A 13,681-nucleotide genomic window follows, 5' to 3' on the forward strand; every position below is an offset into this window, starting at 1 on the left:
AGAGAATCACTAAATTATATCAAAGTAATTAATAACTGTGGAAGGATGGTCACAAATTATTTCAGAGATTAAAATATACTCTGAATTTTTACATCTCTAAATAAAATTATTTATATATCACAATTTTTGTTAGTCAATCATACAAATACTTAGTAATATTTATCAGCAGAAAATTTTTCTCTAGGTCTAATTTAACATCTTTACATTAAAATGCATATTTATATACAATGCTTCAGAATAGAAACAACATGAGCTATTGAAGATTGGGTAATTCACTAGAGATTTTGGTAATAGTAATCATATTTAAAATGGTGACTATAGAAAACTTCTTACATTTATCAGTTTATCAGTAAATATAAGGCACACTACAAGCATTTTACATATACAAGAAGTCTTTCATAAATTTTCATTAAAAATTTATGTTTTGAAAAAAAACTATGCATAAATTTAAATTTTTTTCTGCACCAAAACAAGCTCATGCTAAGTTGTTACATATGTCTGAACAAGATCTAGTTTAAGCCATTAAGAAGGATAAGAAATCACTTTGAAAAGAATTCCTAACAGAACAACATGAATTATGCTAAAATTGAAGCAAGAACAAATATCAAATTTATAGTGAAGCTTGGATGGAAGAATGGTTAAATCATTGTCGCTTAAAAAAATAGCTTATGAGGACAATGCCCCAAAGAAATCAGTGGTTTTCAAATGGATAATTCGTTTTCAGAAGATAAGAGATGACGTGGAAGATGAAGCCCACAGTGGCAGACCATCCACATCAGTTTGCAAGGAAAGAAAAGTAATCTTGTGTGTGCTCTAATTAAAGGAGACAGACAATTAACCGCAGAAACAACAGCTAACATCGTGGACTTCTCAGCTGGCTCAGCTTAGACAATTCTAACTGAAAAATTAAAGACAGGCAAACGTCCCACTTGAGGGGTGCCAAAACTACTGCACCCACGCCAGCTGCAGACAAGAGCAGAGCTTTCAATGGAAATTTTTTAAAGGGAGATCAAGATCCTGAAGCATTTATTTGAAAAATTATAACAGGAAATAGAACATGGCTTTGCCAGCACAATCTTGAGGATAAAGCATCATCAATACAATGGCTACCAAGAGGTAGAAGTGGTCTAGTCAAAGCAAAAGCAGACTGGTCAAGAGGAAAAATCATGGCAACAGTGTTTGGGGAGGCTTAAGGCATTTTTCTTGTTGACTCTGTGGGAGGCCAAAGAATGGTAACATCTGCTTATTATGAAAGTGTTTGGGGTAAGGCGTGGTGGCTTACACCTGTAATCCCAGCACTTTGGGATGCTGGGGTGGGTGGATCACCTGAGGTCAGGAGTTCGAGGCCAGCCTGGCCAACATGGTGAAACCCCATTTCTACTAAAAATACAAAAAATTATCCAGGCGTGGTGGCACGTGGCTGTAATCCCAGCTACTCGGGAGGCTGAAGCAGGAGAATCACTTGAACCAGGAAGGTGCAGGTTGCAGTGAGCCGAGGTCATGCCACTGCACTCCAGCCTTGGGGAGAGAGTGAAATTCCGTCTCAAAACCAAAACAAAACAAATAAAAAAAAGTGTTTGGAGAATGTTAAGGCAAAACTTTAGCAGAAAAACATCCAGGAAAGTTTTACAAAAGAGTCCTTCTCCAACACAACATGCTCTCTCATTCCTCTCATCAAACGAGCAATTTGTTGAGAATTTTGATAGGAAATCTTTAGGCCTCCACCTTGTAGTCCTGACTTGGTGCCTTCTGACTTCTTCTTGTTTCCTAATCTTAAAAATATGTGTCAGGGGCACCCATTTTTCTTCAGGTAATTTCTTTTAAATCTTTGTCAAACATCAATTGATGATGTTTGTTTGGGCTTTCTGTTTTGTTCCATTGTAAGAAATATTCCAGATAAAAAACCTACTTACTCTATGATTCCATTTATTTGAAATCCTGTAAAAGGCAAAACTGTAATGATGGGAATACAGTGCAGTGGTCACCAGGGGGTTGAAGCAAGGAGCATATTTGACTAGAGGAAGAACAGGGGACATTTTAGGTCAGTGGAGCTGATGTGGCACTGGAGTATATGGCACTGTGGTGGTGGAAAGCCCAGGAAATCTATGTCTGAAAGCTCAGAAAATCTATGACTTTGTCACAATCCACTGAACTTCGCAGCATTGATAAAGACAGCTTTAATATTTGCAAATTTAAATTAGCAACTGAGAAGTCAGGGAGTACCAGGATAAAATACAGTCCATAACAACAGAGCTAATTATCTTGCAACTGTGTGGCAGAGTCCTACCAAAGCAGTCCGAGCAAAAAGGGACTGGAAAAACTAACTTTGGAAAATAGTTTTCTAATCAAAACTTTAAGGTGGAAACAAAAGGCACAGTCCATAAACACCACAGTCTAGTTGGCAAAGTCGTTTCTCACAGGGGCACAGGTAAACACGTTAATGTATAAATTCTGTGTGTATACCAGGGCTCAACAAAGGAGTAGATACACAGCATATGGACCTTCCCTACTCTCTGAAAGCAGAACAGTGGAGCCGTTGTAGAGCTTGCTTCCTTTATTTCCTGTCATTTATGAATCATTGTCTTTTACTGGGTAATGTCCAACATCTTGAAAAAATAGAGAATTGGAAAATAATAGAGAGATCAATGAAATCGAGTTGGTTTTTCAAAAAAGATCAGCAAATTGCCAAGCCATTAGCAAGACTGACTAAGAAAAAGAGAAGACTCAAATAAATAAAATCAGAAATGAAAGTGTGGAAATTATACCCATCATATAGATAGGTTAAATATTTTAATTTCTATCTCTTTCTTGTAATTTAAATGTCTTTTACCATTAATGACTTAACGCATTTTACAGTATATAATATATTATATATTTATATATTATATGTATTTCATATTTTATATGTATAAAATATGCCTTGACCCTCTTTTTTTCAATTGCCTGTGTAATAATATGTAAGGTCTTTTGTACATTAAAGAAATTTATCTCATAAATGCGTTTATGTTGCAAATCCTCCAGTTCATCATTTGATGATAATTTTGTCTTTATGGTGAATTTTTGTGAAGTCACATCTGTCACTTCTATGTCTTCTGCTTTTGGTAGAAAACTTTTTCTGCATAGAAAGACCTTCTCTATTGTAACTTTATGAAAAATAAGCTTTTAAATTTTCTTAGTGCTCATATATTTAATCAATCTGAAATAGATATTGTGCATTTCAATCTGAAATGTATATTGTTTATTTTGAGCTAGGTATGCTATTTGCATATTTCATTCTCAATGAGTAGTCAACAATCTCATTCATTTAATAAATACATCCCATCCTTATTGCTAAAACAAATTTCACTTACCATATGTGTTTGATGACTCTGTTCTTTTTCTGCAAGGCTATCTTTCTTATATTGGTGTTTTATTTATTTTTGTTTTCTGTGTATTCTTTTAGACCACACTTTATTTTTTAAAAATTACCCTCATAATCTAGAGAAAGGGGGTAAATAAGACAATCAGTTTTGGCAATACATATATCTTTTTGTACTTAAGCGCAGCAAATGAACTGTGGAATCATGGAATAGATTCAGCAACCAGCATGCTATGTGTAAAAGGTACTTATGGTTTGATCAGGTAAATTAAAAAGTTAAAGTTGACTTAGCTGAAAACAAGTTAACATATAAAATTATATCAATAGAAATACAATAGGCAGGATCGTGGAGATTGGTCTGCTAACTTTATGCAGTTTATATCAAAAGTTTAAATTTATATCCATGCTGAGTGCTCACATTTATGAGGGCTACTGTGTAGTCATTTGACAAACTGTCAAATGTTAAATTCATGTTATTAATATAATATAATTAATTATAATATAATATATTAATATGTTATATATTATATTGTTAATATGTAATATAATATAGCACATTATATTAATATGTAATGTAATATATAATATCAGCAATATTAATATATTATAATATAATACTAATAATATTAATATAATATAGCAATGACTATACAATAATATATAATATAATTATTACCATATTAATTATTACTATATTATTAATATAATTATTAATACATCATTATTACTATATTATTAATATAATTATTTTATAATATGATATAATTATTTCACTATTATTATGTTATAATATTAATATAATAGTATATAATATTAATATATTGTATATTATATTCTAACTTATATTACTATATAATGTAATTATCATATAATTCATATTACTAAAACTGGACAATGTGTCATATGGATAATTCTAAAAAATCAGTTGAGATTTGTGGTTTGTATGGGTGGTGGGAAAATGGCTTTGTATGCTAATGGAAAAGAAAATTTGTATTCATTCCGTGTGAATTACTTTGGTCCACTGCTCATTTGAAAAATATTTCCATGCAAGGAGGCACTGCCTTCCCTTAGCTCCTGTTTGGTTGCCAAGAGATTAAGTTTGTGTTCTAGTTTCTGATTTATTTCCACTCTGTGGAATGGCTCACATTAACAGCCAGGGAGATAAAGAGTGAAAAACTAAAATTTCATTTATAAGAGTTTATTTAATTTATTTTTACTATCAGATTGAATGGAAACTCTATAATACTAGAAATTAAGCCTGAGGGTTGGCTCTAGGTTAATAACGTCCTTTGTTTTCGTTCCCTTAGATTTCTCTTTTGCTACAATTATTTCATCACCACAGTTAATCCCAGCAAGTCTCCATTAATTGGATGCCGAACAGAACAGTATTCTAAACCAGCAACTCTGTACTTTCTATGGCTCAACTTTCAGAGTTTTTGTGAAGAATGGGATTTAGAAGCTTATTATTGACCAAAATATGTAAAATAGCAGACTTGGAAGTTGTTTTCTGGGATATGGCTGCACTCTCAAATCAGTCACAAATCAAGAAAGAATAACTGAGGACAAAAGAGGCAATGGTAGAATGCAGGTATTTTACTCTGACCGTTCTATATTAGAAGCAAAGAGAAGAGGTAGAAGAAATATATGAGGAACAGTTATAGATGCTATCGAAACTGGAATGAAAGTGTTAATCATTAATCCCACGACTTACTTGGAAGTTTGGATTCTGTATGTCTTTGTGATTTCAGGTCTTGAGCCATTTTTTTGTGAAACAGACTTCAGCTTATTTATCACAATAAATGACTGTTTTTTTCCCCTCTGTTGTCATATAGAAATTAACTTAAAATTTCCTGAACTAACATGACTCCAACAAGAGAAATTAGAGATAGGGGGTAGAAATTATTTTTAAAAGCAAGAGAGTTTTAACAATAAGATTTGTCATTACAAAGTAATAATAATTGATTTCCATGCCTTCGTTTATTCTCTAGGGTCATTTATAAAGGGATATTAAATTTCAAATACGAGCCAGACTATAAATAGCACTGAGAAAGATAACGCATTTAATTAAATGTGTTTAGTGAATGACTGATTACAGTTAATTTGTAAGAATATGATTTGACAATGTGACTGTTTTCATAGTTTACAGTATTCAAAAAGAAAAGGAAAACTGCATATTATGAGCGAAGAAACTAGAGTTTTATATTAACATTTTTTTAGGATTGAATTAAACCAAATTAGCACTTTTAATTAATTTTGTATGTTAAAAGTTGTAGATCACTATTCTAACATATCAACCAAAAAAATAATATGCTTGGGAAAGTTTCCTGAAGTGGAATGAGGTATTATGCAAAATGAAGATGAATGAGATTTGGTTATCAAAATGCTAACCATCAACACCTACCTGCCCATCAAAATGTATTGGTAAGTTATTTTAAATTTCGGATAAAAAATTATATATATTCTAAAGAATCCAAAATAAATATAAAAAGATAAATAGTATATCCAGAGAAATTAATTATATAAAAGAATTTTCTATCTCAGATTATACATCAAAGATATGGTCATGGCTGTTTTACTTGCTTTGTATAATATTATGTCACATATGTAAATTGATAGCTCTATTAAAACTGTAAAAAAATTAGTGAAATGTATTTCCGAATTCATACTTTGTGTGCAACATTTTTTTGCATCTATTGGACAATTCATTTAATCTGACAGCTCTAATTTTATGGAATTTTTCTTTCAAGACATATACTTGAGGTTGCTCTTTGTATCAATCTTGTACGACCTTCTTTATATTTTTCTCAACACAATCTAGACATAACCCTCATAAAATAATACACATATTTTATTGTTAGTATTGCTGCTGTCATTGCCAATATGCAGAAAAAGTTAGGATGTCATCTGTGGAGGCATTCTTTCCTTAAGCAAACATTTCAAGGGTAAATTTTGTATCTTAAATGAACACAGTCCCAGAACATTGACAAATGCCCTAAATAAGCACTTATCATTTCATATTTTCTTTTCTTTTTTTTTTTTTTTTTTTTTTTTTGAGACGGAGTCTCGCTCTGTCGCCCAGGCTGGAGTGCAGTGGCGCAATCTCGGCTCACTGCAAGCTCCGCCTCCCGGGTTCACGCCATTGTCTTGCCTCAGCCTCCCGAGTAGCTGGGACTACAGGCACCTGCCACCCTGTCCGGCTAATTTTTTGTATTTGTAGTAGAGACGGGGTTTCACCGTGTTAGCCAGGATGGTCTTGATCTCCTGACCTCGTGATCCGCCCGCCTCGGCCTCCCAAAGTGCTGAGATTACAGGCGTGAGCCACTGCGCCCGACCTCATGTCTTCTTATTCTATGACGTTCCTTATATGAACATATATGTGTATTTAAAAAAAGTAGATTTTTCTGTATAAGGAGGAATGCAGAATAATTATGTTAGTCTTGTGGTTAATATAATATGACCAACTGCTTTTTCAACAAAATTAGAAAACTGCTTCTTGGCAATCAAATAATATAGCAAAAAATGCCATTTCTCACTTTATACATGCTCTGTCAAGTTTGTGTACTCAGATCAATCTGGGATTATAGTTTTCAGTTTTTCTTTTTGTATTTTATCTAGGGTTCCCTCCTTTGTGTGTTCAGTTTGTGTAAAATTCTAAACAGTTCTTTTAAGTCTCATATTCTCCCTGAAATTGGGGTCTTTAGACAATATTAATTTTCCTTTGTTTCTGAGTCACTCTTATATTCCGCTGCATGCACTTTTTGTTGGATATTTTGTGTCTGTTCTTCATTTTCACAAATGTTGACCACAAAGAAACAAGATCATTCAAATATAGAACTAAAATGATAATTAATTTTATTTTCTAGTAAGTTTTACATCAAAGCAGGAGATATATTTATAAGGGACCCAACAAATCAATGTATTTTTCTCATATATGTGTGTGTGTATATATATATATGTATATATGTATATATATATATTTTTTAACACTGCTTTTCCTCTTGGGCCAATCATGTTGAAGTCATCCTAGAATATAGCCTACTGTTTTGCCCTTTTAAAACAATTTCCCGCAAGTATTTTCCCGGCTGATGTAGTTTTAAGACTCTGTACTATTGTTTTAAATTTTATTTATAGTCAAGAATAGGTTTTATTATCACGAAAGTGTCCTTTGTATTCTCTCAAAAAATGCAATGTGTATCTGAGGAGGTGGATGGGTATTAAAATAGGAGATGGAAATTATAATATGGTGAAGGAAGAACAGCAACATAATATAGTAGATTCTAATCTAGATGAAGTAAAAACAAAAAATAAAGTAAAATAGATACAGTAGGACAAAATTGCTTGTAGCACAGAATAATTAGATAAAATATACAAATTGTCTGTATAATGCATCAGCAAGGTGCTGATGCAATGGAGAACTAATGGGGTTTATATTGGAAAAAGGTAGGCCCTCCAAGAGGTGGGCTAACTTCTGGAACCACTTTTCCTTAGGGTGCTTACTGACTGCAAAAAGCAGGAGACTGGAGAATGCGGACTCTGCCTAGAGGACTGCTGCTGGGGCATTGGATGACCTCATGTGGCTGCAGAGACACATCTCAAGACTTGAAGCAATCCAATCATATGTAGTTGGTTTTGTCTTTAAGACATTTGCCAAATTCTGAAATTACATAGGGCTTAAGTATAAAATATAAAAGCTAGACATCTCTTTACAACCAGAGCTGAGGTCAGGAAACGATTAGTTAAGAGCTGATTGGAGGTATTAATACATGCTGCTAGAATAGTAGTGAAGGACTGAGCTTTATTAAACTTGTGATTAGCCACTACTCTACTTACCTAGCAAAGGGGGGTAAAGCACACTCTGCTGAAATAAAACTTAATCTGTAGCTTTGCATATTATACGCAATGTTCAATATGCAATAAAAAATCAGTAGGTATTCCAAGACAGAGGACCACAGACAACAGAAGCAACGCTGCATGTGGTCAGATAATGGAATTAGCAGACAAGAATTATAATTAAGGATGATTAAGGAAACACAGGGCAAAAGGGGGAAAACGAGTAGAAAGATGTCAAATTTAACTAGAGAATTGTAATCCATGAAAATTAATTAAATGGAAATTCTAGAACTGAAAAGGATGACATCTAAAAAGAAAACAAAAAAAGAAAACGGAGATGTTCTGGAAAAATCTCTGACAATTTTCCATAAAAAAGTGCCAGTTTTATTAAACAGACATACTAGATTTGATTTCATCCTCTTCTTTTACTAGCTAGATAAACTTAATTTCACCTGCTTGGGCATTAGATTCTTCATCTTTACCATTTGCACAATAATACTTATCCCTTAGAGTGGTTTTACTCAAATGAAATAATATATAACAAGAACCTAGAGTAAAACCTGCCACAAATAAACCTAAAAGATGAAAGTTTTTATTCTAATATTAACCTAAAATAATATTAGTTTAAAATAACATTTGCGATTTTTACAGGAAATAAGTGCATCAAGATTTTTTACAAAAAGAAAAGGAAGGATTATATGAAGGCTGAGAGTGTCACACGATGTTTGTAGAACTGAAAAATGAATTAAAGATAGATGAAATAGCAAGTCAAAAGGGTAACCCTAGAAGAAAAGTGCAGAGAGGTAGACAGTGAAAGCAGAAGACAAATTTGAAGCAATGTCTGCTTTGTAGATCTTGTTTTCTGGAAACTTCATTCTCACTTAAGCAATGATGGTTTCTCTCTCATCCTCATTAGAGCAAGAATAATTCATGAGATTCTGCAATTTAAGCTGGATACACACACACATACACACACACACACACACACACACACACACACAGGCTTGCTAGCCTTACGCATATTCTACTAGCTGCTGAAGATAGATATTTCTAAGTGAAAAATGCTTCATAAATAGTAAGATGTAACTGTGCTAATGGCCATGTGACAGGGTATAAATCTACAGCTAGGATCTATTCACAGATGTTCACTTAAGGTTGATTAGTTCTGGCTAGTGTTTCTTTCACTTGTCAGCAAGAGGAAATTTTATTTCAGACAGTAGGGAAAATTCAGAGACACATGTAAATAAATCATCTTAGGGAGCTTTTATATATACGTTTTTTGATAAATTACCATCTCCCTAAAACCAAAGGGAATCCAACTGCCTCAGATCCCTTACTGTTGCTCTACCTTGATAAAAGCCCTAGAATTTAAGATTGGAAACTTGTGTTTTTATTTTTATTTTAAAGTGATACATCCTCAACTGGTAAGTCAATTTTTACTTACTTTGTATGGAAATGTTATTTTCTACTTAGTCAACATAGTTTCTAGTTTCAAGAAACTAGAAAACATTATATTTTTATTTTTTTAATCTATGACAGCATAGATACTGCAAAATGTATTTTTCAGAGATGGCTGCACCAATACATATTCCAACCCCATTTCTCCATTGAGAGGGAGGATCTATGTTTCTTCCCAATGAAACTGAATGAATCTGTGTAACTGCTTTGACCAATAGAATCCAGAGAAGAGGACAGTGCATGACTTCTGAGGCGAGATCATGAAAGGCAACAAGCCAACTGGCTAGAATCTTTCTCTTGGTTCATGTGCCTTTTGGAGCCATGAGTCATCAGGTTAGAAACTCAGCTATTCTGAAGCTGCCATACTGAGAAGACCATACAGGGAAAACACATACAGATGGAGCAGCCTGAGGAATCCCGGCTATTTGAGTCTTTTCAGCCCATGCATTCAAATAGGAGTGAAAAATCCTTTGAAATGAGAGTTCATGAGAGTTCCTCAACCTGAATGGTCCTTCTGAGCCATGCCGTGTTCCTAACCCTTAGAAAGTCTGAGAGATAATACGTGATTGTTTTAAGCTATTAACACAGAAAAAGTAACTAGGATCTACGTCTTAATAGTTCAAACTTTTAATACACCTAATTGGTGTTAAATAGGATCACACTGCTAAAGTTGTAGGGTCACCATAACTATGGTGTGAAGTTGGAGTGTAAATTATTTGGTTAGTCATTTTATAAACCTTCTTTGTTTTCATTTTGTCACTGTCTCCACAGTGCTTTGAAGTTAGGTAGTTTCAAATTGAGTCTTGATTTTACCACTTATTAGTATTCTAATTTTCAGTGTTAACTCCCCTCTTGCTATTTCCTCATTTATAATAATAAAGTTGATATGACCATTGCTAAATGAGATCACATATTTGAAAGCTTCTTATACAATGTTTCAAATGGAGAAGGCACATATTCACATATATGTTGCTCTTTATGGAGCATGTATAAGGGTCATTTGGAAGTGAGGATAACCTGGATTTGAAAATTCAATTCCTCATGTATCTATTTAAAATTCTGAGCGTTACTTAAGCTTCTTGATACCATGGAATTGCTAATGACAAACTAAAATTCCTGCTGAGAATAACTGAAAAAGTTACATAAAACCACAAATTATGTGTATGAAGTTATCAGAGAACTGCTGGGAAATGGCAAATTAAAATGCTGGAGAAGGCATTTCCGTGGAGAGAGGCTAGCCAGCATTCTGCAGCCACTTTTATTTATTTTTTTAACCAAAACACAGGTAAGGGGCTGAGATGCCCATGATTTGGACAAACATGTGAAACTGAAGGTGAAAAAAGAAGCAGGGCTTTTGGTCGTTACATAAAACTAGAAAGAAAACAATAATTATAACAACGACACATTAAGAGACCAGAATTCTACTACGAAGAGTCATTAATTGAAGTTCTGGCCTGTCAGGTTGCCCCTCAAAATATTTGTCAAATTCACAAATTATTTGGGACATGAAGCTAAGAGACAAAACAAAAGTTATCTGAATAACAGCACTGAAGGCTTAGGGTCCAGGTCCCTGCAGTGGGTAACACCCTACTGATTGCACCAGCCTCCCAGTTGGACCACTTTTCCTGTTAGCTAAGTCCTAGGACTGGGGATTAATTAGAGCTAGACTAAAGCTTAGCAGACATGCAACCTTACCTCAGGTTGGGTCAATACATGATTAAATGAAAGCAATCTGTCTCTTACTCTATCTGCCTAGGAAAGGAAAGTGAAAGTAACAAAACAAAAAAAGAGAAGTAAATACATTCACAAATAAAAATGGTAGATTTTAATATAATTTTTCAGTAAATCATAGAATAAGCAAACCAAAAAATAAAAAATAATTTGAATATTTGAATTTAACATTAAGAGATTCAGCTTAATAAGAATACCCAGTAACTGCAATTATACGTGGAAACAATTTCAAAACATATGCATGAAAAGAATGTGAAAACATATTCTATAAGAGCCAGAAAGCAAACTTCAACCAATTTCAAATAATTGGACTCACACAGAGTATATTCTCTCGCCACAGATGAATTTTTGAATTCAATAACACACACACACACAAAAAAATAGAAAATGTCCAAATGTTAATTAAAGGAAACGCTTCAAAATAACTCACAGTTAAAAGTAATTTTTATAAGTTTTAAAAAATATTTAACTGAATTTAATAAAAAAGACATGCAAAATGCAGCTAGAACAGTGCTTAGGTGAAAATTATGGCCTTGAATGCAGATAGATAGGTAAATAACTAGATACATAGATGTCTAAAGGTCACTGACTTAAGCACCCACCTCCAGAAGCCATAATCAATGATTCTATTACAGCCAGAATAAAGTGAAAGAACGAAAGAATGAATAGCAGAAATCAATGAAATAGAAAGCAGATACAAAACAGAAAAAAACATAATAGACAAAATTTTCCTCTTTTATAAAATGAATAAAATTTATAATCTAAAAAATTTAATAAGGGAAAGAGAGCAAGAGAACAGGAGAAACTAAATACCAATAACAATACCAGAAAAGAAAAAGGGGCATCACTACGGTTCCCATAGTTATTAAGAAGGAAAGAAGATAATATAAGCAATTTTTTTCAATTAGACTTGAAATCTTAGGTGCAATAAGCATATTCCTTGGAAATAAAAAACGTAAAACTGACAGGAAATCTGGATACCCTTTATCTAGTCAAGAAATTAAATTTATGTCAGACTCTTTCATGAAATAAATGAATAAATGATCTCTGCCTACATGCTTCATCAATGACTTCTGAAAATTTAGAAAATATTTAATACTAATCTTATAAAATTTTCTCCAGGGAATTATAAGATGGAATACACTTTATAATTTCTTTCATGAGGCCCACAGGATTATGATACTGATACCTGTTGATAGTGATACCTGACAAGGCTTTGATGGAATAAATGTCAAGGAAATCTCTCCCATAAACATATATGTAAAACTTAAAAAGAATTAGTAAATGGAATCCAGCAATATGTAAATAGGAAAATCTAAAATGTGGAAATCTGACCAACTGTGACTGATTTCAGGACTGCAAGAAGTTCTTTAATTAACGGAATAAAGAGAAAAATGTATGTTATCCTCTCAATAAAACCAGCAAATGCACCTGAAAACAACACAACATGTCACAATTTATAGCTATTTTCAAAATACGTTTAAGTAGAAATGGATATTCTTAATCTGATAAATATTAGCTAAAAACAAGCTACAAAGCAACTTATACTTACTGATAAAATATTGAATGCTTTCCACCTGAAAAGAAGAATGAGAGAAAAAAATCCACTATTACAATTTCTATTCAAATTGGGCCAAAGCTCTACACATAACAGAAAGACAGGATTTAAAAAATAAAAGTATTAAAAGGGAAAAATTATAATATTGTTATTTCCTGTTTTAATACAGAATATTCAAAAATCTGGAAATAAATATATTAAATTGAATACATAAGTTTAATAGGTCCACTGAAAAAATGGACAAAATAAGGTCATATTAGTAAAAAGTAATTAAATATTGCAATTTAAAAAGAAACCACTGAAAATAACATCAGAAAACATCAAATACCAAGAAATACATTTACTAAAATTGTTTAAGTGACTCCGAAAAGTACCTCACAGTTCCAAGACAAATTGTTGATGATATCAATAAATGGAAGGTATAACATGTTCAAGGTTTAAATTACTCAACTTGTAAATATATCTTCATAAATCTATCTATAGAGTTAATATATTCCCAATAAATATTCCAATAAGCAGTTTTGTTGAAATTGAAAACTGATTCTACAATATTTAAACAGATAAAATTTGGAAAGCATATACTACCCGATATCAAGACTTGCTATAATGCCATAACAAGTAAAACAACTTGATGTGGGCGAAAGTAAAGATGAATCAATCAGTGGAAGAAAAATGGGTTCCTGAAACACTTAAACACATATAGTTATTTGATTTACCTAAATGTCACTGAAATACAGGGAATGAAA

This window comes from Hylobates moloch, unplaced genomic scaffold (genome assembly GCF_009828535.3).
Source record: "Hylobates moloch isolate HMO894 unplaced genomic scaffold, HMol_V3 SCAFFOLD_18, whole genome shotgun sequence".
Lineage (NCBI taxonomy): Eukaryota > Metazoa > Chordata > Mammalia > Primates > Hylobatidae > Hylobates > Hylobates moloch.